The sequence below is a fragment of the Bos indicus genome, chromosome 9, assembly GCF_029378745.1.
Source record: "Bos indicus isolate NIAB-ARS_2022 breed Sahiwal x Tharparkar chromosome 9, NIAB-ARS_B.indTharparkar_mat_pri_1.0, whole genome shotgun sequence".
Classification (NCBI taxonomy): Eukaryota; Metazoa; Chordata; class Mammalia; order Artiodactyla; family Bovidae; genus Bos; species Bos indicus.
In genome coordinates, this window is record NC_091768.1 from 68,138,129 (window position 1) to 68,164,698 (window position 26,570).

Here is a 26,570-nt window from a genome sequence, read left to right on the forward strand (position 1 = left end):
ATGCTGGAGACCTGGATTCAATTCCTGAGTCAGGAATATTCCCTGGAGAGGGGACTAGCAACATACTCCACTGTTCTTGCCTGGAAAATTCCATGGACAGAGGAGCCTGGAAGGCTACAGTCCATGGGATGGCAAAGAGTCAGACACCACTGAGTGACTTACACTTTCACGTCACTTTCATGGTAACTTACCAGATGGCGTGAGTGGTAAAGACTCTGCTGGCCAATGCAGGAGACATAAGAGACACAGGTTCAATCCCTAGGTCAGAAAGATTCACTGGATGAGGGCATGGCAACCCACTCCAGTATTCTTGCTGGGAGAATCCCATGGACAGAGGAACCTGGTGGGCTGCAGCCCATAGGGTTGCAAAGAGCTGAACACGACTGAAGCAACTTAGCACACACACAGGCAGACATGCTACTTCAATCTCTCTGAGGAAGAGATGGGAGGTGAGGAAGAGCGGCAAGCAGGTGAGGACCCTGGAGTATGACTGAGAAAGAAGAGAACACTGAGAAGATATCTAAAGAATATTTCAATGAATTCACCATATGGCATAGGTCTGGCTTTCATGCCACACTTTTCTCAAGGGAAGACCATACTAACACGGTTCAAAGAATTAGACCAGGCTCCTCCCATCAGTAGTCACAGGACCCTAAGCTTATTACTTTACTCCCTTAAGTCTCAGTTTTTTCATCCATAAAATAAGGGTAATAAATGAACCCTTTCCCTGACAAAACTGTTGGGAAAATTAAAAGAGATAACACAAACAAGTGAATGTTGAGCACACCGTAAGCACACAATAAACTAACTCTTTGACTTGTTTCAAAACAAGTGACCTGTCTTTACATCAACTGGCTAGCTTCGAATAGTTTATATAGTTGTGAAGAGCAAAACACTCATGAGGCATTTCCTTAAGAATGCTATTTTTCTTCTCTCCTGAAAAGCTGTTTTTAAACATTAACATAGGCTAGCGTGGCCTGTTTACTTTTGGTTTTAATTTGAAAGTACAGGGCTTAAACTAATCTACCCACCATTATTTATTATTTTTCAGAAACCTTCAGAAAATGATATTAACTTACATTGCCCTGGGTTGCATTAGAGCTTCTCATCTGAATACTTCATCCTTTATCTCCACTCTTGTAATTTCTTTCCTTTGTTTTCTACCTTTTGCTTTACTCTGTCTCACTAGGCTCTGTAATTCCTCAAAGCACAGATGATCAAAAAAGAAATGAAAAAAAAAAAATTGAATAGTTGAAGATACAAACAAACAGAGTTAATAGAGCCCCAAACTATGGAAGTTTCATGACCTAAAGACAAATACTTCTAAAAAATAAATGTGCACCCTTTTTGGCTATTTTTTTTGTGTGCATTGAATAATGTCACAAACACACATTACTGATAACACATATTGAAATGTCCAAGAAAGCATAGAAATTAATTTTATATAGCTCCTAGGAATATTCCATGGCTATATCATCTCTTTCAGATATTCAGTTTAATTTTGCTGTGGTAGGGCCAGAATTACTTTATAGAAATGATGCCAGGACATCTGTTTGGTTAATGTTCTGCTGAAAATAAAGAATTGGCTTTGCGCTTAGATTTATCCTGGTTCTACTCCAAATTGGAGACAAGGTAGAGTTTTATATCAGCAGGATATCAAGTCCAGTGTTCCTTAGGTTAGGTATCAGTTGCCTGAAATCAATGATTCACTTCAGAAAATAAATTCTATTCTAATTCAAAGTAAGGGTTTCATGCATCCTATAAATGGCTTCCAACTCTTTTGTTCTCATGCGCCATCTAGTGTTACTTCAAGGAATATTTAGCTAAATTCGTATCCTGGCTGGAAAGATGAAAGGCTTATTCTGGAAAGAGATCATCCAGTCCAAAGGCCTGGCCTCACTTTTCATATGAAGCAGAATCACTACTTTCGGCAGGTGAAGCACAGATAATTAATGTATTTCCTTATATATGGGATTATCTATTATTCTGGAATAGTGGGGGGGATATTCTCCATAACACCCTGCTGACTTTATTTACTGTTCATGTGTGAAAGTTGCTCAGTTGTGTCTGACTCTTTGTGACCCCACGGACTATACAGCTCATGAAATTCTCCAGGCCAGTATACTGGAGTGGGTGGCCTTTCCCTTCTCCAGGGGATCTTCCCAACCCAGGGATCGAACCCAGGTCTCCCACACTGCAGGTGAATACTTTACCAGCTGAGCCACAAGGGAAGCCCCTTACTGCTCATAATCATCATCATTTACTAACAGTATTAAGGACATAGAACTAAGGTATCCCAAATATTCATTACAGAAACTTAAGTATACAGTGGCTTTAAAGTCAGACAAATAGCTGTGATTTGGAGAAAGTTACGTATTTCACTCGGGGCTACCCTGGTGGCTCAGATCTGCCCACATCTGCCCACATCTCCCAGATCTGCCCACATCTGTCCACAATGCGGGAGACCTGGGTTCGATTCCTGAGTCAGGAAGATCCCCTTGAGAAGGAAATGGTAATCCACTCCAGTACTTTTGCCTGGAAAATTCCATGGACGGAGGAGCGTGGTGGGCTACAGTCCATGGGGTCGCCAAGAGTTGGACGTGACTTCACTTTTCTTTCTTTCTTTCTGCATACTTCACTCAGACTCTGTTCCATCACCTATAAAACGGGCATCATAATATGTATCATCATCACTGTATCTCAGATGGATGTTATTTTTTTTTTTAAGAAAATAAATATGTAAGGTCCCCATTATTATTGTTTATGATCCATGTAAGCAGTCAATTGATGGCAGCCAGTTTTAATACTGTGTTAAACATTCCTATACAATGGAATTCTCAGGAGCCAATACTTGGTTGACTGCAAGGAGATCCAACCAGTCCATCCTAAAGGCAATCAGTCCTGAATATTCACTGGAAGGACTGATGCTGAAACTGCAGCTCCAATACTTTGGCCACCTGATGCGAAGAGCTGACTCATTGGAAAAGACCCTGATGCTAGATTTACCCTAGATTTACGAACAAGATTCATGAAGTGAAAATATTTGTTTTAAGTTCTAGAGTTTTCAGTATTTTAGACCACCTGATCTGAACACTCTCAGTTTTTAAAACTTTTTATTTTGTATTGGAGCTCAAAATTCTCCAAGCCAGGCTTCAGCAATATGTGAACCATGAACTTTCTGATGTTCAAGCTGGTTTTAGAAAAGGCAGAGGAACCAGAGATCAAATTGCCAACATCTGCTGGATCATAGAAAAAGCAAGAGAGTTCCAGAAAAACATTGATTTCTGCTTTATTGACTATGCCAAAGCCTTTGACTGTGTGGATCACAATAAAATGTGGAAAATTCTGAAAGAGATGGGAATACCAGACCACCTGATCTTCCTCTTGAGAAATCTGTATGCAGGTCAGGAAGCAACAGTTCAAACTGGACATGGAACAACAGACTGGTTCCAAATAGGAAAAGGAGTTCGTCAAGGCTGTATATTGTCACCCTGCTTATTTAACTTATATGCAGAGTACATCATGAGAAACACTGGACTGGAAGAAACACAAGCTGGAATCAAGATTGCCGGGAGAAATATCAATCACCTCAGATATGCAGATGACACCACCCTTATGGCAGAAAGTGAAGAGGAACTCAAAAGCCTCTTGATGAAAGTGAAAGAGGAGAGTGAAAAAGTTGGCTTAAAGCTCAACATTCAGAAAACAAAGATCATGGCATCCGGTCCCACCACTTCATGGGAAATAGATGGGGAAACAGTGGAAACAATGTCAGACTTTATTTTTCTGGGCTCCAAAATCACTGCAGATGGTGACTGCAGCCATGAAATTAAAAGACACTTACTCCTTGGAAGGAAAGTTATGACCAACCTAGATAGCATATTCAAAAGCAGAGACATTACTTCACCAACAAAGGTCTGTCTAGTCAAGGCTATGGTTTTTCCTGTGGTCATGTATGGATGTGAGAGTTGGACTGTGAAGGCGGCTGAGTGCCGAAGAATTGATGCTTTGAACTGTGGTGTTGGAGAAGACTCTTGAGAGTCCCTTGGACTGCAAGGAGATCCAACCAGTGCATTCTGAAGGAGATCAGCCCTGGGATTTCTTTGGAAGGAATGATGCTGAAGCTGAAACTCCAGTACTTTGGCCACCTCATGCGAAGAGTTGACTCACTGGAAAAGACTCTGATGCTGGGAAAGATTGAAGGCAGGAGGAGAAGGGGATGACAGAGGATGAGATGGCTGGATGGCATCACTGACTTGATGGACATGAGTCTGAGTGAACTCCAGGAGTTGGTGATGGACAGGGAGGCCTGGCATGCTGCAATTCATGGGGTCTCAAAGAGTCGGACACAACCGAGCGACTGAACTGAACTGAACTGATAGCCAGTCAACAATGTTATGATAGTTTCAGGTGGACAAAAAAGAACTCAGACATACACATCATTGGAAAAGATCCTGATGCTGGGAAAGATGAAGGCAGGAGGAGAAAGGGGAAACAGAGGATGAGATGGTTCGATGGCATCACCGACTCAATGCATGTGAATTTGAGCAAACTCCAGGAGATGGTGTAGGACAGGGAAGCCTGGAATGCTGCAGTCCATGGGATCACATAGAGTCAGACACAACTTAGCTACTGAACAACAATTCTTGGTTGGATCAGCACCTATTTGTGCCAAACAAATACAGATTTGTACAGTAACTGGAGTCTCTTGCTTTCTACTTACTAGCAACTCTCCTGTGATGCGTGTACCATGTGAAGGGTAAGAGTAGTGACTCCAGTCCCAGTAGGTGGGGCTCAAACCCTAGCTTCTCCACACAGAGCCCAGGGACCTCAGACTTCCCACTTGACTTCTCTGTGAAGTTTCAATGTCTGTCATATAGGGATCATGATAATATCTATCTCACTGGGGTTTTTCTTTTGTGGGGATTAAATGTGTTGATATATGTACTTGGCAAATAGCAAGTACTATATAATTTATCTGTTTAAATATTAGCTGTAGTTTAAAGCAAAATAAAGGTCATCTATTTGATCTAAGTACTAATAACATTTATAGAACTACTAATTGATATTTAAATAAATTAAATAAACCTAAATTTTCAAAAAAGATATAACAGTTGATTTTCTTAATCAGAAAGAACTAGGAAAGCATCTGTATTTTAAGTGTTTCTAATACATATTGCCTAAAAATGCCAACTTTTGGGAAAATCCTTTTTCATAGAAGTATTTGTTTTAGTTTAGACAATAAAAACAATTCCGCCTGATTTCTTTCCCTATGCTCCATACGTTATAAAACTCACTTGTTTAATTCTACACATTCTTCTCTTAGCTTATTATAATGAAATATTTAACATTAAAAATGTCATCACTTTTACCATTTACTCATTAGCCAGTCTTGATTTCTGTATTTCAGTAAATATAAAATAAGGGGGAAATCTGCCAAAAGTCAACCTAAGAATTAGCAGACAAAAAACATTACCTGCTTAGTATTTTGTTTTTATCTTGCTCAAGCCAGCCGGACGTATTTATTAGGAAAACGAAGACAATAATGTTAGTTTAACCTCTCAGTGTTAGCATTCAATTAACACATCCAACAACTGGAAAGGAGCTACTTGCTATTATAGTACGGACATAATAGCACTAAAGTCATTCTAAATGCTCCAAAATCATTCTCTACAACTGAACTGTTCAATGGCCTGGCCAAGAAGGCAAATTCCACCTTGGTTCCTAAGGCTAAGGGAACCGAGTTCTTGACAAGTTAACACATTAGCGTAGCAACTACATTTGGTATGGAAGGAAGAGAAGTTGACATCCCTGCTCACCCACTGTGGGGTCCATAACCATTCACACACACTATCACATTCTCTTCACAGCACTCATAACTCTGACATGTTTAGCAAAGGTCTCTCTCACTCCATCAGAATTCAGGTTCCAGGACATCAAGGATTAACCCTTTTTGTCACCTCTGCAGCCTAGTGCCTGACATAGTATCTGACACATAATAGATGCTGAGAAAATATATTTACTAAGTAATAAGATCAATGCAAAGAAATAGAGGAAAGCAATAGAATGGGAGAGACTGGAAATCTCTTCAAGAAAATTAGAAGTACCAAGGGAACATTTCATGCAAAGATGGGCTCAATAAAGGACAGAAATGGTAGGGACCTGACAGAAGCAGAAGATATTAAGAAGAGGTGGCAAGAATACACAGAAGAATTGTACAAAAAAGAGCTTCATGACCAAGATAATCACGATGGTGTGATCACTCACCTAGAATGTGAGTCAAGTGATCTTTAGGAAGAATCAGTACAAACAAAGCTAGTGGAGGTGATGGAACCCCAGTTGAGCTATTTCACATCCTAAAAGATGATGCCGTGAAAGTGCTGCACTCAACAGGCCAGCAAATTTGGAAAACTCAGCAATGGCCACAGGACTGGAAAAGGTCAGTTTTCATTCCAATCCCAAAGAAAGGCAATGCCAAAGAATGCTCAAACTGCCAGACAATTGCACTCATCTCACACGCTAGGAAAGTAATGCCCAAAATTCTCCAAGCCAGGCTTCAGCAATATGTGAACCATGAACTTCCTGATGTTTAAGCTGGTTTTAGAAAAGGCAGAGGAACCAGAGATCAAATTGCCAACATCTGCTGGATCATGGAAAAAGCAAGAGAGTTCCAGAAAAACATCTATTTCTGCTTTATTGACTAAGCCAAAGCCTTTGACTGTGTGGATCACAATGAACTGTGGCAAATTCTAAAATAAATAGGAAAACCAGACCACCTGACCTGCCTCTTGAGAAACCTATATGCAGGTCAGGAAGCAACAGTTAGAACTGGACATGGAACAACAGACTGGTTCCAAATAGGAAAAGGAGTACGTCAAGGCTGTATATTGTCACCCTGCTTATTTAACTTATATGCAGAGTACATCATGAGAAATGCTGGACTGGATGAAGCACAAGTGGGAATCAAGATTGCCAGGAGAAATATCAATAACCTCAGATATGCAGATGACACCACCCTTATGACAGAAAGTGAAGAGGAACTCAAAAGCCTCTTGATGAAAGTGAAAGAGGAGAGTGAAGAAGTTGGCTTAAAGCTCAACATTCAGAAAGCGAAGATCATGGCATCTGGTCCCACCACTTCATGGGAAATAGATGGGGAAACAGTGGAAACAGTGTCAGACTTTATTTTTTTGGGCTCCAAATCACTGCAGATGGTGACTGCAGCCATGAAATTAAAAGACACTTACTCCTTGGAAGGAAAGTTATGACCAACCTAGACAGCGACCTCAGTTTCACTTTTCACTTTCATGCATTGGAGAAAGAAATGGCAACCCACTCCAGTGTTCTTGCCTGGAGACTCCCAGGGACGTGGGAGCCTGGTGGGCTGCCATCTATGGGGTCGCACAGAGTCGGGCACAAGTGAAGTGACTTAGCAGCAGCAGCAGACAGCATATTAAAAAGCTGAGACATTACTTTGTCAACAAAGGTCTGTCTAGTCAAGGTTATGGTTTTTCCAGTGGTCATGTATGGATTTGAAAGTTGGACTATAAAGAAAACTGAACACTGAAGAATTGATGCTTTTGAACTGTGGTGTTGTAGAAGACTCTTGAGAGTCCCTTGGACTGCAAGCAGATCCAACCAGTCCATCCTAAAGGAGATCAGTCCTGGGTGTTCATTGGAAGGACTGATGCCGAAGCTGAAACTCCAATACTTTGGTCACCTGATGCGAAGAGCTGACTCATTTGAAAAGACCCTGATGCTGGGAAAGATTAAGGGCAGGAGGAGAAGGGGATGACAGAGGATGAGATGGTTGAATAGCATACCAACTCAATGGACATGAGTTTGGGTAGGCTCCAGGAGTTGGTGATGGCCAGGGAGGCCTGGCATGCTGCAGTTCATGGGGCTGCAAAAAGTCATACACAACTTAGTGACTGAACTGAACTGAATAAAAGTAATAAAAGTAAATCATGCAGGTAGTTGAAAAATTACTTTCTATTTCTGGATAATTTTTATCCCTGTTAGTTGTCTTATTTACCTCTCTGCCCACTACTTAGAAGTACATCTCACCTTTCCAGCAGGCTGTAGCAGGCTGGTGCTTTATGCTACAGCATGGTTTGTAATGCCAACCTTCACCTCATGCTTTGGGAGCATAAACCTCATAGATTCTCATACTCCTTCCAATGAGTGTATAAGTGATGGGACAAATGATAGCCCCATAGCTATCACACAGGATCATCTTGGGCTTGGGAGTGTTGTGCTAATTCTTAGCCTGGTTATACCCCGCTGTCCTCCAAATTATACTTGATGTCCTTGAAACAGGTCTTTTTCTTGACAGTCTTGACAAGCCAGAAACTCACATCCACAGTTAAATTCAGACCTACAGGCCTTGCCTTGCAGAGCTCCCTGAGATAAGATCGCAGTCCTTGCCATGTATGAGAGGACCTGAGGAGTTTTTTAAAGGCATAGATTCCTGGCCTTTATTCTCAGGGAATTTTGATCCAGGAAGATGAAGAGAATCTGTGTTCATTAAAAGTTTAAAGAATTGTATTCACTGCCACTTTTACCCACCACTCAACCGTCCACCTCACCATATCTGTAGTAGATTCACTTTGGGAACCCATTCATCTAAACCATATTCCTATCAGCAATGCAGGAAGCAACAAAACTATTTTGTTTTGTTCTCGGAATAAAGGAGGCACTCATTCATTCAATGCTGAAAATTTGCAGGGAAACAAAAGATGAATAAGATCCCATTCCTGTTGCCAGGACTGACTGTGTTAGTTATGGGATCCAGTGCAAAATAAAAACACGGGGCCCCTTGTTCAGAAAATATTTATTAAGCGCTTCAAGACAGTAATGGCAGAGCATTAAACCAGCACAAGGCCCATCTGAGCGTGGGCAAAGCATGTTCATTTTGGAAACCCACTGACCTACACAACATTCCTATGAGCAAGACAAAAATGCTCACAACACTGGCCCTGCTTATGTATAAAAGAGAAATCTAGAACATTCCCACTTGAAAAATGAAATTCAAAAAGTTAAGAAAGAGTCTCTACTTCAATCAATTTTTCTAGTTGAATAACTAGCCCTGACTCTTCCAATGATCATGCTCAAATAAGAACAACACAGAGTAATGGATTAACATCTTTTATTACTTTGGGGTTTTCCTGGGTGCTACTGCCTTCTAGAAGCTGTAACTATGAGTCCTTACAAATAAAAGCCCCCTTTGTAGAGCTGACTTAGGCGTAAGCAAGTGACTTCCATGGCTTCATGAAAAGGAAAGAATAAAAGTTCTTCATTTCTATGCAACTCACAATAGCTCCTAAGTACTTCCTCATCCATCTCCTGCTGCTAAGTCACTTCAGTCGTGTCTGACTCTGTGCGACCCCACAGACAACAGCCCACCAGGCTCCCCTGTCCCTGGGATTCTCCAGGCAAGAACACTGGAGTGTGTTGCCACTGCCTTCTCCAGTGCGTGAAAGTGAAAAGTGAAAGTGAAGTTGCTCAGTCATGTCTGACTTAGCGACCCCGTGGACTGCAGCCTACCAGGCTCCTCCATCCATGGGGTTTTCCAGGCAAGAGTACTGGAGTGGGGTGCCATTGCCTTCTCCGCATCCATCTCCTAATGAAATGCAAAAAAAAAAAAAAAGTGAGAATTTTCACTCAAGACAGCTGACTTCAAATTCAAATTCCTTTAACAAATTAGTTCTTCTATACGTTAGTACATGATTTTTATAAAGCTATCTGTCAAACTCATATTCTGACACTTCATGTTAGTAATCATCATGATTCCATATGCAAAATTATGTAGTTGAAGTTGATGGCTATTTTGTTGTATGAATTTGGGGATCCATAAACTCAAATCTTTGTATTTATTCCTACCCTTTTAAGGTCAAAGAAAAAATTTTTTTAAACTGCAGACCAAAAACATGACTGTAATGCTCACCCTTCCTAAACACAGGGCTTAGGAGTTCTTTGTGTGGCTCCTGATTGTTGAGGCAACTACATTAGCAGCCAAAGTGCCAAATAATTGTTTCTTAGACATTTACTATTTCATGGTTGTTTTGCCTTATTTGTATTCTGACATAATACTCAGCTTCCGAACATTACAAATAGCAATCAACGAAATTAAAATGAATACAGCGATATAGTATGCAGAAATGGCAGTAGAGGGGAAACAAAATCTCTAAACAAAAGCATGTACAGAGCAACAGGATTTTATTTTGTTTAAAAATATACCTACCCAGATGGTAAGGGATGTTTTCTCTCTGAAAAGAGAGGAGGAAAAGCCAGAAAGAAGACCTCTTGGGCTATTTCCAGCCATTTTTAGAAAGCACTTGAACATTTAAACCTGCTACAGTGAAACCATGGAAGGATGGCAGAATGTGAGCTGTTCATGACTCTCCAACCCAGTATTGAAGTATAGCTAATTTACAATGTTGTGTTACTTTCAGGTGTACAGCAAAGTGATTCAGATAGACAGACAGGTAGTAGCTATACAGATAAACTCTTTCAGACTCTTTTCCCTTATCAGATCAGATCACTCGCTCAGTCGTGTCCGACTCTTCGCGACCCCATGAATCGCAGCATGCCAGGCCTCTCTGTCCATCACCAACTCCCAGAGTTCACTCAGATTCACGTCCATGGAGTTGGTGATACCATCCAGCCATCTCATCCTCTGTCGTCCCCTTCTCTTCCTGCCCCCAATCCCTCCCAGAATCAGAGTCTTTTCCAATGAGTCAACTCTTCACATGAGGTGGCCAAAGTACTGGAGTCTCAGCTTTAGCATCATTTCTTCCAAAGAAATCCCAGGGCTGATCTCCTTCAGAATGGACTGGTTGGATCTCCTTGCAGTCCAAGGGACTCTCAAGAGTCTTCTCCAACACAACAGTTCAAAAGCATCAATTCTTCGGCGCTCAGCCTTCTTCACAGTCCAACTCTCACATCCATACATGACCACTGGAAAAACCATAGCCTTGACTAGCCGGACCTTTGTTGGCAAAGTAATGTCTCTGCTTTTGAATATGCTATCTAGGTTGGTCATAACTTTCCTTCCAAGGAGTAAGCGTCTTTTAATTTCATGGCTGCAGTCACCATCTGCAGTGATTTTGGAGCCCAGAAAAATAAAGTCTGACACTGTTTTCACTGTTTCCCCATCTATTTGCCATGAAGTGGTGGGACTGGATGCCATGATCTTCGTTTTCTGAATGTTGAGCTTTAAGCCAACTTTTCCACTCTCCACTTTCACTGTCATCAAAAGGCTTTTTAGTTCCTCTTCACTTTCTGCCATAAGGGTGGTGTCATCTGCATATCTGAGGTGATTGATATTTCTCCCGGCAATCTTGATTCCAGCTTGTGTTTCTTCCAGTCCACCGTTTCTCATGATGTACTCTGCATATAAGTTAAATAAACAGGGTGACAATATAGAGCCTTGACGTACTCCTTTTCCTATTTGGAACCAGTCTGTTGTTCCATGTCCAGTTCTAACTGTTGCTTCCTGACCTGCATACAAATTTCTCAAGAGGCAGATCAGGTGGTCTGGTATTCCCATCTCTTTCAGAATTTTCCACATTTTATTGTGATCCACACAGTCAAAGGCTTTGGCATAGTCGATAAAGCAGAAATAGATGTTTTTCTGGAACTCTCTTGCTTTTTCCATGATCCAGCGGATGTTGGCAATTTGATCTCTGGTTCCTCTGCCTTTTCTAAAACCAGCTTGAACATCAGGAAGTTCATGGTTCACATATTGTTGAAGCCTGGCTTGGAGAATTTTGGGCATTATTTTACTAGCGTGTGAGATGAGTGCAATTGTGTGGTAGTTTGAGCATTCTTTGGCATTGCCTTTCTTTGGGATTGTAGTGAAAACTGACCTTTTCCAGTTCTGTGGCCACTGCTGAGTTTTCCAAATTTGCTGGCATATGAGTGCAGCACTTTTACAGCATCATCTTTCAGGATTTGGAATAGCTCAACTGGAATTCCATCACCTCCACTAGCTTTGTTCATAGTGATGCTTTCTAAGGCCCACTTGACTTCACATTCCAGGATGTCTGGCTCTAGGTCAGTGATCACACCATCGTGATTATCTGGGTCGTGGAGATCTTTTTTGTACAGTTCTTCTGTGTATTCTTGCCATCTCTTCTTAATATCTTCTGCTTCTGTTAGGTCCACACCATTTCTGTCCTTTATCGAGCTCATCTTTGCATGAAATGTTCCTTTGGTATCTCTGATTTTCTTTGGTATCTCTGATTTTCCCTTCTAGGTTATTACAAAATATTGAGAACAGTTCCCTGTGCTACATAGTGGGTCCTTGTTGGTTACCCTCACTCATTTTAAGGGAAATTATCAAGTATAGAATTGCAACTAATTTTACACAGTGAAAAAACAAAATTTACAAATACTTCCCAAAGTTAGTAAGAAAAAAGGAACTCTGCTGAATTGAGTGCACTTTTTAGACTATAATTTTTCTGCAGTCCACTGACAAATGTAATATACATACAGTATTCCAGTTTAGTTTTACTTAAAACTAAGAAAGGAATGATATCTGGATGTAATTTTTTAGAATTTACTGTAAACAAAGTTTGTTGTCATCAAAACAGCTCATGTACATCTTAGCCAGCAAAGCCCATATGACAGTTCTAAAAGCAAGATGATTATTCTTCAGAATTACTCTTTTTAAAATACAGACAAACTCTGGGGATTGATTTGTAAGTTTGGGGTGAGGCCAAGTATGTTTTATTTAAAAAAAAAAAAAAAATTAAACTCCCTAGATGGTTCTGAGATGCAACTGAGGCTCAGAATCACAGCTCTGAACTAATGGGTCTGAAAGTGTAGTCCCCAGATCAACAGCATCAGCAGCATCCAGGAACCTGTCTCAATGCAGCTTCTGGAGCATCACCCAAGGCTACTGAATTAGGAGTTCACTCAGGGGAGGGAAAACACTCTGCGTTCGAACAAGCCCTCCAGGTGATTCTGATTCATGTTAAAGTTTTAAAATCAGCTTGGGTCAAAAGCGTCTGTCTTGTGATTAGTAAAACAAAGCTACCAGATCTTTCACCAGATCTGTTTTTATGGTTTCTACCTGCAACACTAATCAAAATAAATCTCAGAAACATATTATTCCATATACGTATCTAACATGGTCCCATCACGTCGTGGCAAATAGGTGGAGAAACAGTGGAAATAGTGGCAGACTTTATTTTTGGGGGCTCCACAATCACTGCAGATGGTGATTGCAGCCATGAAATTAAAAGATGCTTACTCCTTGGGAGAAAAGTTATGACCACCCTAGACAATATATTAAAAAGCAGAGATGTTACTTTGCCAACAAAGGTCCCTCTAGTCAAGGCTATGGTTTTTCCAGTAGTCATGTATGGATGTGAGAGTTGGACCATAAAGAAAGCTGAGCAGCGAAGAATTGATGCTTTTGAACTGTGGTGTTGGAGAAGACTCTTGAGAATCCCTTGGACTGCAAGCAGATCCAACCAGTCCTGAATATTCATTGGAAGGACTGATGTTGAAGCTGAAACTCCAATACTTTGGTCACCTGATGTGAAGAACTGACTCATTTTAAAAGACCCCGATGCTGGGAAAGATTGAGGGCAGGAGGAGAATGGGATGACAGAGGATGAGATGGTTGGATGGCATCACCGACTCAATGGACACGAATCTGAGTAAACTCTGGGAGTTGGTGATGGACAGAGAGGCCTGGCATGCTGCAGTCCCTGGGGTTGCAAAGAATCAGACATGACTGAGCGACTGAACTGAACTGAACTGAAGGATCTAACAGCTGATACTTTGGAAAAGTCCCCTCAAGCAATCACTTCTGCCACCCTGATCTCAGACTCTAGCTTCTTCCCCACTTAGAGCAGGGGTCAGAAATCTTTTGCTGTAAAGGCTAAGTAAATATTTAGCACAAGTGATCATATGGTCTCTCTCTCAATCACTCAAGTCTTCCAGTCACATTACACAAATGAATGGGCATGGTTGTGTACCATTAAAACTTTATTTATGAAAATGAGTATCAGGGCAGATTTAGCTCAAGAGCTGTACTTTACTGACCATTGTGTTTAAGAAGTGATGGCAGGCTAATAGAGAAAAACCAAAATAAAATGCACACTCTCCCACAAGCACAAACTTATCCAGTCTGGAAGCTGCTTCCAGGTGAAGGACAGACTACAAGAAAAAGAAAAATTACATGTCTCATATATTCACCTATGACTTATTCACACAACAACCATTAATTATGTGCATACTATAAATGTGCCTGGAACCAAACAAAGCCTTGACCCCCTAAAGACCCAAGTCCAACAGAAGAAAAAAACAAAAATAATTAGAAAGAATGCACTGTGGTATAGCCACAGACAATGGAATATTATTCATCACTAAAAAGAATGAGCTAGAAGGTCATGAAAAGACAATGGGAAAATAAATGCATGTTACTAAATGAAGCCAATCTGAATAGACTACATACTGCGTTATTCCAACTCGATTACATTCTGCAAAAGGCAAAACTCTGCAAACAATAAAAACATCAGTGGTTCCCAGGGGTTGGGGGTAGGGAAGGGAAGAAAGGGATGAATAAGCAGAGCACAGAGTGCTTTTAGGGCAGTGAAAATACTCGTATGATATCGATGACAGATACATGTCATCATGTGCTGTGCGTGCTCAGCCGCTAAGTCACGTCCAACTCTGTGACCCCACGGATTGTGGCCCACCAGGCTCCTCTGTCCACAGAATTCTCCAGGCAAGAATACCTCAGTGGGTTGCCATTTCCTTCTCCAGGGGAGCTTCTAGACTCAGGAATCAAACCATGTCTCCTGAATTGACAGCAGATTCTTTACCACCGAGCCATCTGGGAAGCCTGTGTGTTATTATACGTTTATCCAAACCCATAGAAAGTATAACACCAAGAGTGAACTTTGTTGTAAAGTATGAACTCTGGGTGATTATGAGGTATCACTGTAGGTTCATCAGTTGTAACAAATGTTATCATTCTGGTGGAAGATGTTGATAATGGGGAAGGCTAGGTATGTGATAAATGGTTGTATCATCATCTCAATTTTGCTATGAACCCAACAGTACTCTAAAAGGAAGTCTATCTAAAACAAATAAAATAAAAACAATATATGCAGGGAATGAGAAAAGAGATCTGTTAGGACTATTGGTTGAGCAACCTTAAAAAGTAAAAAATGCCAGTTAGACATCTGATACTATATTTTTGTTCCAATAATGATGGTTCTATTCCAATAAGTCACACTCTCTGGCCCTTTAATTCACAGACCTAGGCCTACAGTTTCAGGATTATGTAGACTAGTTGCCTAAGTGGACCCACAGGGCTGAAGAAAGAAGCCTAGTCTAAAGAAGGACCAAATTCTGTAATAACAATAGTAAATAATGACCCCAAACAGCATCCTGCTTTGGCCCTGTGGAGTCTCTCACTTTGGAGGTGTCTTGCCACTAGACATTCATGGAGAGAGCAAGTCCGCGTATTTTCATTCCTGTATCTTCAGGAACTAAATGCAGTATCTGGCAAGCAAAAGGCACACAATCAATATTAAGTATTAACATGAAGTGAATAAACTACCGATGATTTTAGTGACTACAGAAAAAAAGAAAAATTGAAAATGTTAGTCACTCAGTCGTATCTGACTCTTTGCAACCCCATGGACTATAGCCCACCAGGGAAGCAACTGCTTTAATATTAATCAGGTTGTTTCAGGAGAAGCTAAGAAACAGACAAATTCGGTCTGGATCTCCAGGAATGAATAAAATACACTATTTGGAGAAGATGGAGAAAGATATCACAGTAGAAGACACAGGAGATACAGGCGCAAGATTAATATATTAAAGAAACAAAAGATCAACACAGGTAGATCATGGGGTAAAACAGCGAGAAAAGAAGGAGAGAAATTTAGAAAATGAAGGCGAATTGAGATGTACCTTGTACGTCTGAGAAATTCACAGATGATCTGGATGTGTGGCACTGTATCATGTCATCTGGAAACCACCGTGGTCAGGCACCTAAATTTTTTGAGAGCCCAAACAGATCACTCTGGCTGTAGCACAAACAGAAGACCAAGGAGTGGAGTACTACAGAATGCTCAACAGAGCCAGTGAAAAATGGAAGGAACTGACTGAACCAAAATAGTAACCAGCAGAATGGATGGGAGGGAAAGATCTGAGAGGCTTTTCCAAACTTGTATAGACATTACTTTCTATCAGATGGAAAAGAAAGAACACAAAGAGATTCTCCCCTTCCTACCAAACAGACAGTGTCAGGAGTGACAGCTAGACCAGCAAGCTTGGAACACAAAGATAAAGCTCAGTCTCTTGGGTCTATGCTGAATTTCAGGCATTTGGGGAAAGATAGGGAAGTGTAGGCATCAAATGTTTATTTAATACAGTAACCTACATGACAATATACAGACTTTTCCTATTTGGAACCAGTCTGTTGTTCCATGTCCAGTTCCAACTGTTGCCTCCTGACCTGCATATAGGTTTCTCAAGAGGCAGGTCAGGTGGTCTGGTGTTCCCATCTCTTTCAGAATTTTCCACAGTTCATCGTGATCCACATAGTCAAAGGCTTTGGCATAGTCAATAAAGCAGAAATAGATGTTTTTCTGGAACTCTCTTGCTTTTTCGATGATCCAGCGGATGTTGGCAATTTGATCTCTGGTTCCTCTGCCTTTTCTAAAACCAGCTTGAACATCTGGAAGTTCACGGTTCACGTATTGCTGAAGCCTGGCTTGGAGAATTTTGAGCATTACTTTCCTAGCGTGTGAGATGAGTGCAATTGTGTGGTAGTTTGAGCATTCTTTGGCATTGCCTTTCTTTGGGACTGGAATGAAAACTGACCTTTTCCAGTCCTGTGGCCACTGCTGAGTTTTCCAAATTTGCTGGCATGTTGGTTCCAAATAGGAAAAGGAGTACGTCAAGGCTCTATATTGTCACCCTGCTTATTTAACTTATATGCAGAGTACATCATGAGAAACGGTGGACTGGAAGAAGCACAAGTTGGAATCAAGACGGCCAGGAGAAATATCAATAACCTCAGATATTCAGATGACACCACCCTTATGGCAGAAAGTGAAGAGGAACTCAAAAGCCTCTTGATGAAGGTGAAAGAGGAGAGTGAAAAAGTTGGCTTAAAGCTCAACATTCAGAAAGCGAAGATCATGGCATCTGGTCCCACCACTTCATGGCAAATAGATGGGGAAACAGTGGAAACAGTGTCAGACTTTATTTTTCTGGGCTCCAAAATCACTGCAGATGGTGACTGCAGCCATGAAATTAAAAGCCGCTTACTCCTTAGAAGGAAAGTTATGACCAACCTAGATAGCATATTCAAAAGCAGAGACATTACTTTGCCAACAAAGGTCCGGCTAGTCAAGGCTATGGTTTTTCCAATGGTCACGTATGGATGTGAGAGTTGGACTGTGAAGAAGGCTGAGCGCTGAAGAATTGATGCTTTTGAACTGTGGTGTTGGAGAAGACTTGAGAGTCCCTTGGACTGCAAGGAGATCCAACCAGTCCATTCTGAAGGAGATCAGTCCTGGGTGTTCTTTGGAAGGACTAATGCTGAAGCTGAAACTCCAGTACTTTGGCCACCTCATGCAAAGAGTTGACTCATTGGAAAAGACTCTGATGCTGGGAGGGATTGGGGCAGGAGGAAAAGGGGATGACAGAGGATGAGATGGCTGGATGGCATCACCGGCTCAATGGATGTGAGTCTCAGTGAACTCTGGGAGTTGGTGATGGACAAGGAGGCCTGGCGTGCTGGGATTTATGGGGTCGCAAAGAGTCAGACACGACTGAGTGACTGAACTGAACTGAACCTACATGAAAACACTTGGTGTGAAAATACAATGCAAACAAGTACTAATATTTTTAATAAGTTTATAATGAGCCTGAGGAAGTGATTAAGACTGTGCATTTTCTTCTCAGCATGCCCTGCCATCATCACTGCCCATTTGTGTGATAAATGGTAGTAGAAGCAGAGAATGGGCATTTAGTTTGGACTCTTTTTTTGAATGCTTTTACCAGGTGACTTTTTAGAATTGAAGGTTTCTAAGAGATTCATCAGGTTAACTCTGCAATGGCTTACAACTCTTTTAAAATTGATATAAGCAAGATATTCAAACATAATGATATACGCAACTTTAAAAATGTAGAAGGAGGTGGGTTTCCCTGGTGGTCCAATGGTTGAGAATCTGCTTTGCAATGCAAGGGACACCAGTTCAGTCCCTGGTCCGGGAAGATTCCACATGCAGAGCAACTAAACTTCACACCACAACTACTGAAGCCCACATGCCCTAAAGCCGCAGCAAGAGAAGCCACTGCAATAAGAAGACCATGCACCACAACTAGACCAAGTCTGCACACAAGAAAGACCCAGCACAGCCAAAAAGAAGTACATTTTTAAAATAGTTTAAAAAAAAAAGATGGAGGAGGAAGGAATGAAAAATTGATGATCTGTTCCAAGAAACGCAGATATTCAGATGCCAACCAGGCTTGAACCTTCCAAAAGACATCAGCATGACCTCCACTTCCGCATTCCCTACTCCCCACCTCCCCCACCCACGTTGCTGAACTATTCCACAGAGAAGAATGTCACAGAGAAACAATACTATCCTAAAGCCTTAGGATGTATCTATATTCCCAGGTTGAATTTCTAGAAATGACAAGGTGAAAATTGCTGGCTGGGCTAAAAACTAACTATGCCCTTGAAGATGACAGACTCCCTGGGTTTTTTGGACACAAGTATATCAACCCTAGAACTAGTTTGATATTGCTGGCTTCTTGCCCAGACTGCAGTTAATGTTTGAGTATTTCTAGTTCTGTATAGGTACAATGTTCCTTTCCTTAAGTTGTTAAAACCAAAGCTAAGAGTCAGCCTAATTAAAGGAAAATTCATTTATTAAATCAAAAGCAACCAGGGACAAGGATGAACATCTTTCAGGCTGTACAAGATAGTTGATTAGCTCTTTTCAGACTGCTACAAAAAAAAATCTGATGAGGGATAGATGAAAATGTTCCATATAATATTATTAAAATACATGCAGTCCCTCTATAAAAAAAAATACTTGGGGGTATATACTGATCTGGAGAAGGCAATGGCAACCCACTCTAGTACTCTTGCCTGGCAAATCCCATGGATGGAGGAGCCTGGTGGGCTGCAGTCCATGGGGTCGCTAGGAGTCAGACACGACTGAGTGACTTCACTTTCACTTTTCACTTACACGCATTGGAGAAGGAAATGGCAACCCACTCCAGTGTTCTCGCCTGGAGAATCCCAGGGACGGGGGAGCCTGGTGGGCTGGCGTCTCTGGGGTCACACAGAGTTGGACACTACTGAAGCGACTTAGCAGTAGCAGCATATACTGATCTAGGTTTTAAGAATGAACAAAACAACAGCTGTGTGCACACTCAGTCGTGTCCGACTCTGAGACTCCACCTACTGTAGCCTGCCAGAGTGCTCTGTCCAAGGGACTTCCCCAGGCAAGAATACCGGAGGGGGTTATCATTTCCTCCTCCAGTGCATCTTCCTGACCCAGGGATCAAACTCCCATCTCCTGTGGCTCCTGCATTGGCAGCATTCTTCACTACTGAGCCACTTGGGAAACAGTAACGACAGCTGAGCCTTGTTCGAATCCTAAACAGTAGTTGCTGCTGCTAGTCACCGAGTTGTGTCTGACATTTTGCGACCCTATGGACTGTAGCCCACCAGGCTGTTCTGTCCATTGGATTTCCCAGGCAAGAGTACTGGAGTGGGGCCATTTCCTTCTCCGGGGGATCTTCCCGATGCAGGAATTGAACCCAAGTCTCCTGCTTAGCAGGCAGATTCTTTACCACTGAGCTACCTGGGAAGCCCCAAACACTAGTTGCTGCTGCTGCTGCTAAGTCACTTCAGTTGTGTCTGACTCTGTGCGACCCCACAGACGGCAGCCCACCAGGCTGAATCTACCTCAAAATTCATGGTAGAAATAAAGGGGCAGATATAAGTTCTTCCTTAATAAAGGAAAAGACAAGGAAAACATACACACTGGGACTGAAGTTCTAGTACTATTCAATGTTAAAAGGGCAAATGAAATTTATATTTCAAGCATTGTCTTCAACCACTGTAAGGCAGTCCAAAAATTACATTTTATTTTTTCGACCTCACGTGGAAGAGACACCAGCAAGGCTGGGACAGGACAGCAACAGAGGCTGCAGCACCGTCTTCACTTTGCACCTGATTGGACAAGAGGAGAAAGCAGCAGAGAAAGAAACAGAACTGTCTGTCTCTCAAAACCCAAATGATGGAATGACTTTGTTTTCTTCTTCAGATTAATCAATTGTTACGGTATCATTCAGGCAACTGCTGATTGGAGTTCTTAGCATTAGAACAAACTTAATACCTAACTAGAACCAGAATGATCATTGCTGATAATGGGGGGTTGGGGGAACCTCCCAGAAACTATTCCAGTGATAGAGACCAAGAACAGAGGCAGGCCTTAGAGACAGTTTTTCCTCAGTAAAACCATAGGTCCTTGGGAGCTATAAACATGATGCTTAAGTTAATTCCACTGAGGGTCTCCTGGGCTGGGGATCTGCGAACTCAGCTGACATGAATAGCTAAAGATAAGAGATCAGGCTATTACCGTCAGTGTTCCCAGGTAGCTTTTGTCTTGGAACAGGTCAGCTGAGAGCTCACAACTTGGGGTGCTAACAATGCATGGAGTTGGGATATTTACACCAAAACAGGAGGAAGGAATGGATTTCTCTCAGCTCCCAGACTAATAATGAGACTTTAAAGAACTCTGTTCCTTCTGTAGAACCAAGTCTTTTGAGTGAATGGAGCTGGCTTCCAATCCCTCCAGAATAAGATAGAAATAAACATTTAGGGCTTCCCAGGTGGAGTTTGGGGAATGAATCCACTTTCAAAGCAGGAGATGTAAGAGATGAGGGTTTGATCCCTGGCTCAGGAATACCTGGAGTAGGAAGTGGCAACCCATTCCAGCATGCTTGCTTGGAAAATTCCATGGTCAAAGGAGTCTGGTGGGAGTCCATGGGGGCAGCAAAGAGTTAGACATGACTGAGCACAACAACATTTTAGCTCTGCACAAGCTTGAATCCTCACTCTTTCTTCCTAGAGTCTGTTTACTTGTTCATAGTTCAATGGGTCCACAAGAGAATGCATCACAAACAGTGAACTGTATTAAAAAAGACTTTATAAGCAACAATCTATCCAGAGACTTTTTTTTTTCAGTCAAGCACTTACTACTCAATATTAAGCATTTACTTGTCTTTTCCTCTTTATCACTGCAAGATTTGTAATTTGAGGATTTTAGTTTTGATAAGAAAAAGACATCAAAGGATATCTCAGAGAAACAGCACATAGTTACCATTTTAAATGAACCATTATCAATAAGGCTTATTTAAAAGGATACGATTAGGCAGGAAACAAAGAAATCTAATATTAGACTATAAAGAAGACATTTTTCTATCCCATTTGATTATAATTGCTAAGTGTTAAGCAATACTTGTAGACCTACTGCTGCTGCTGCTGCTGCTAAGTTGCTTCAGTCGTGTCCAACTGTGCTACCTCATAGACGGCAGCCCACCAGGCTCCCCCATCCCTGGGATTCTCCAGGCAAGAACACTGGAGAGGGTTGCCATTTCCTTCTCCAATGCATGAGAGTGAAAAGTGAAAATGAAGTTGTTCAGTCGTGCCCAACTCTTCTCGACCCCAAGGACTGCAGCCTACCAAGCTCCTCTGCCCATGGGATTTTCCAGGCAAGAGTACTGGAGTGGGACGCCATTGCCTTCTCCTACTCACTTATTAATTTGGGATTTAGTAGGAAAAGTGCTTTCTCGAAAAACCTCCAACCAAATTAATAGTAACTGAAACTGTAGTTAATATTACATGTTGGTTTTTGTTTGGTAGCAGTCAAATACAGTTATTTGAATGCTCTTGGTTTATATTTGAAAACCTCCTCTATTTTTTTCTTTATATGAAGAGTCAGCTAAAGATGCTGACTCCACAGCTTTCATCAGCAAAGTTAATTTGCAACCACAAAACTACACTTTGACAGTGTTTCTTTAGTTTTGAACTGACAATGCTGTGGAGACGCTCCCTCGATCAACACCCAAAGGACAGAAGGAGTGCTAATTTTTTTGTTCTTTAAATCTGTGGGCTCCTATTTCTCAAGAGTAACCCCCACCACTTGTTTTGTTTTCACAAATAACCAGGTAACTGCATACAGTATGCACATGTCCTCTAGGCAACTTAAGTTCAATGGTGCTCAAAACTGACGTTCAACTTTAATATTATTAATTATCCTCTCTTAGCTGTAATTGAAATCATAACCATCCTGAAAAGACTACCAATTAAAATATCCGTTTGCCTATATGGAAAGTAGCTCCCCTAGAATATCCCAGAAATCTTTAAAAAGGAAAAAAAAAAGTACCTTAACCTCATCTTGCAAACAGAAGCTGAAATTGTACCAAGCAGGTCAGGGACGGGGTCAAGAAAAACAGAGATCAAGAAAGAACACTAAAGCTTACTTTTAAACTCAACCCGAAAGGATTTTTAAAATCACACAAAGACTCTTTCTCAGTCTTGGTTAAAAAACAAACTTTAGCAGGTAAAAGACCTTTCCCAGTGTGGGTTTCGGAGTTACCACATGCACAGAGCAGAGAAAAGCACGCAAAGCCGCTCTCCTTACCTGAGATGAAGGCAGTGCACCAGTTTTGTTACTATTATAACCATCTTTCCCAGGTCAAGAGCGCGGAACGCCCGGGTGACAGGAAGTGAAGAGACAGCGACGAGCTTGAGCCGCCGCGGCGAGAACCTTCTCAGGGCGCTGCTTCCCCGACACACCTCCTGTCTCTGGCTCGGAAGAGCAGCGGCTCGCACTCTCCTGTCACCGGGAACCGCGGCTTGTCATTTCCGCTGGATCACCCGGCAGCTGCTACGAGCCTCGGGCTGAAGCGCGGGCGCGAGGACCAGGAGCACGAGACTGCGCTGCGGGGCCCGCAGAGCAGCTGCAGCTGAGGCTCCGGCAGCCGCACGTTACTGGGCAGGAAAGGTCAGCTTTCCAGGAACCAGGATCAGCTGCCGCACGAGCCTTTCTCCTCTCCGAGCTCCGTGTGAGCCAAAGCCGGCTGCGAGGGCGGAGCGGCCCCAGCTATGGAGCGTGCTCGCCTCCGACGAGGGTCTTGCACGCGGTGACTTTTTGCCTGATCTGAGAACCAAGAGGTGGGCCAAGAGTGAGATTTAGTGGGGGTAATTTCTCCAATAGGGAGATGAACTCCTCCCCATCCTCCTTTGAAAGAAAGAAAGGCGGGATGAAGGGAGGGAGGCCTCCTAAAATGTTCTTTGCCAAGATAAGCCAAATCGAGGGTGGGAGGGAGGGAGTGGAGGGTCTCCTAAGATGTTCTTTGCCAAAATGAGCCAAATCCAGAGGGGGGAGGGGGCTGAGGGGAAGGGAGGTAGGTTGGGGGTATGGGAGGGAGGAGGGAGGAGGGTTGGGGTGGGCAGATGAACACATTGCACTGCACTTGGCACATATTTTTGACTGGTAGGTTGATGGAGATGTTTGGATGCTATCAGTGATGTTTAGTCTTTCACGCTCTTCCTGCACCTTAGGTTGCCTCTGGGGTCAAGTACGTGGTCTAGGAAGTGAAGGGGTTTTAATCCTAGCAAATCACTGATTATCTCAAGGATTAGGTGTGGAATTGCCTATGTTTGAAAATCTAGACAGCTGTGCTATGAGTTAATTGATCTCTACACAAGTGAAATCTGCCTACAGATAATTACTTTAAAAACAAGCGTTTTATAAATGTGCAGTTTTTACATTTAAATGTTAACACGTATTATGATAACATTTTGAAATTTCAGTCTTTCAGATGGCAAGCTCAGTGAAAGCAGGGAATGTTGCTTATTCGTGAATCCTTTTACCTGGGCTTGGTGATTGGCAAATGCTCATAAATGCATGTGTGTGACAATGAACTGCGGGTTTGGTAGTTCTGTAAATGGCACTTTCAGGAAGGCTGAAGTTCTTGAATTTGGTGTGACTTTTATTCCAACTCGACCTCAGCTTTGCATTTTTAGCCCAATGACATTAATTTTTGTCATAAATGTCCAAATGCATAAGCAAATTGGCCTTTAACTAGGATTTTCCTTTTGTGTGGCTGGGTGTTCTATTTTCCTCTCTTTCAGGCCAAGAGGAGTCAAATCCAGAGCATATTCTCTCTGCTACTATTGATATCAGGAACATTGACTCTCCATGTTTGCAGATCACACCATTATTCAATTTTGAAAAATTACTAGCCAATCAGTTCTGGCTAGTAGACTAGCCAGTGGAGGGTGACTCCAAGAGGATTTCATGGCTGAAGTGGAGCTAAAACCTGAAAGCTGGGCCTGTGGGAGTCTGGACAGGGAATAGGGCTGAGCTGGGAGTCAGATGTTTCTTGAATCCTTGGTGCAGACTTGACCTATTGATGCAGTCCTTTAGGTCAGGAAAATTCTACCCCCTTCCCCCACACCCCACCCCTCCCGCCATATCTGTCTCTCTTCTTCTCCATCTCTCTCTCTCCTTCTCTTCCTCTCTTTTCCTAATCCTCCATTCTCTGACTACTTTCCACACTCCCTTTAAGACTCAGGTGCTGTTGGACTCTAGAGCCCTAACCCCTCACCCCTTCAACCCCCTCACCCCAAACCTCCAACTCCTTCACCCCTCCAACCCCCTGACCCCCCACTCAGCCCCCTCATGCCCCACCCTCTACTGCCCCCACTCCCACCTCTCCAAAGCATATTTTTATCTCTCACTTTCTGGATTGTCTTTAACTAAATCAGGCCCTACCTACCGTCAGCTGTGAAGTCCTTAAGATTAAGGACAACACTGGCTGTTTCCATCTATACAATTGTAAACATCTCCACAATTACTGGTCTTCACTTGTTTTCAGTTTAGATTAAGGCACAGGTGGGAGTCGTAATTGTGGTGACCAATTAGAAAATTGGTAGAGTTAATTTAGGGACATTTTCTAGAAGTGATTCTAGTTCAGTTCAGTCGATCAGTCGTGTCCGACTCTTTGTGACCCCATGAATCGCAGCACGCCAGACCTCCCTGGCTATCACCAACTCCCAGAGTTCACTCAGATTCACGTCCATTGAGTCAGTGATGCCATCCAGCCATCTCATCCTCTGTCGTCCCCTTCTCCTCCTGCCCCCAATCCCTCGAAGCATCAGAGTCTTTTCCAATGAGTCAACTCTTCGCATGAGGTGGCCAAAGTTCTGGAGTTTCAGCTTCAGCATCAGTCCTTCCAAAGAAATCCCAGGGCTGATCTCCTTCAGAATGGACTGGTTGGATCTCCTTGCAGTCCAAGGGATTCTCAAGAGTCTTCTCCAACACCACAGTTCAAAAGCATCAATTCTTTGGCTCTCAGCCTTCTTCACAGTCCAACTCTCACAGGAAAAACCATAGCCTTGACTAGCCGGACCTTTGTTGGCAAAGTAATGTCTCTGCTTTTGAATATGCTTATCTAGGTTGGTCATAACTTTCCTTCCAAGGAGTAAGCGTCTTTTAATTTCATGGCTGCAGTCACCATCTGCAGTGATTTTGGAGCCCCCCAAAATAAAGTCTGACACTGTTTCCACTGTTTCCCCATCTATTTCCCATGAAGTGATGGGACCAGATGCCATGATCTTCGTTTTCTGAATGTTGAGCTTTAAGCCAACTTTTTCACTCTCCACTTTCACCTTCATCAAGAGGCTTTTGAGTTCCTCTTCACTTTCTGCCATAAGGGTGGTGTCATCTGCTTATCTGAGGTTATTGATATTTCTCCCGGCAATCTTGATGCCAGCTTGTGCTTCTTCCAGTCCAGCATTTCTCATGATGTACTCTGCATATAAGTTAAATAAGCAGGATGACAATATACAGCCTTGACGTACTCCTTTTCCTATTTGGAACCAGTCTGTTGTTCCATGTCCAGTTCTAACTGTTGCTTCCTGACCTGCATACAGGTTTCTCAAGAGGCAGATCAGGTGGTCTGGTATTCCCATCTCTTTCAGAATTTTCTGCAGTTTATTGTGATGCACACAGTCAAAGGCTTTGGCATAGTCAATAAAGCAGAAATCGATGTTTTTCTGGAACTCTCTTGCTTTTTCCATGATCCAGCAAATGCTGGCAATTTGATCTCTGGTTCCTCTGCCTTTTCTAAAACCCCTTGAACATCAGGAAGTTCACGGTTCCTGTATTGCTGAAGCCTGGCTTGGAGAATTTTGAGCATTACTTTACTGGCATGTGAGATGAGTGCAGTTGTGCGGTAGTTTGAGCATTCTTTGGCATTGCCTTTCTTTGGGATTGTAGTGAAAACTGACCTTTTCCAGTCCTGTGGCCACTGCTGAGTTTTCCAAATTTGCTGGCATATTGAGTGCAGCACTTTCACAGCATCATCTTTCAGGATTTGAAAGAGCTCTTAAAATTTCAGTGTAACCAAATCAAATATTTCATAACTGGGAGGGAAGACACAGAACTTTTTGTGCAGACCTGATAGATACAAATAATCAGGGTAGTGTTGTATATTTA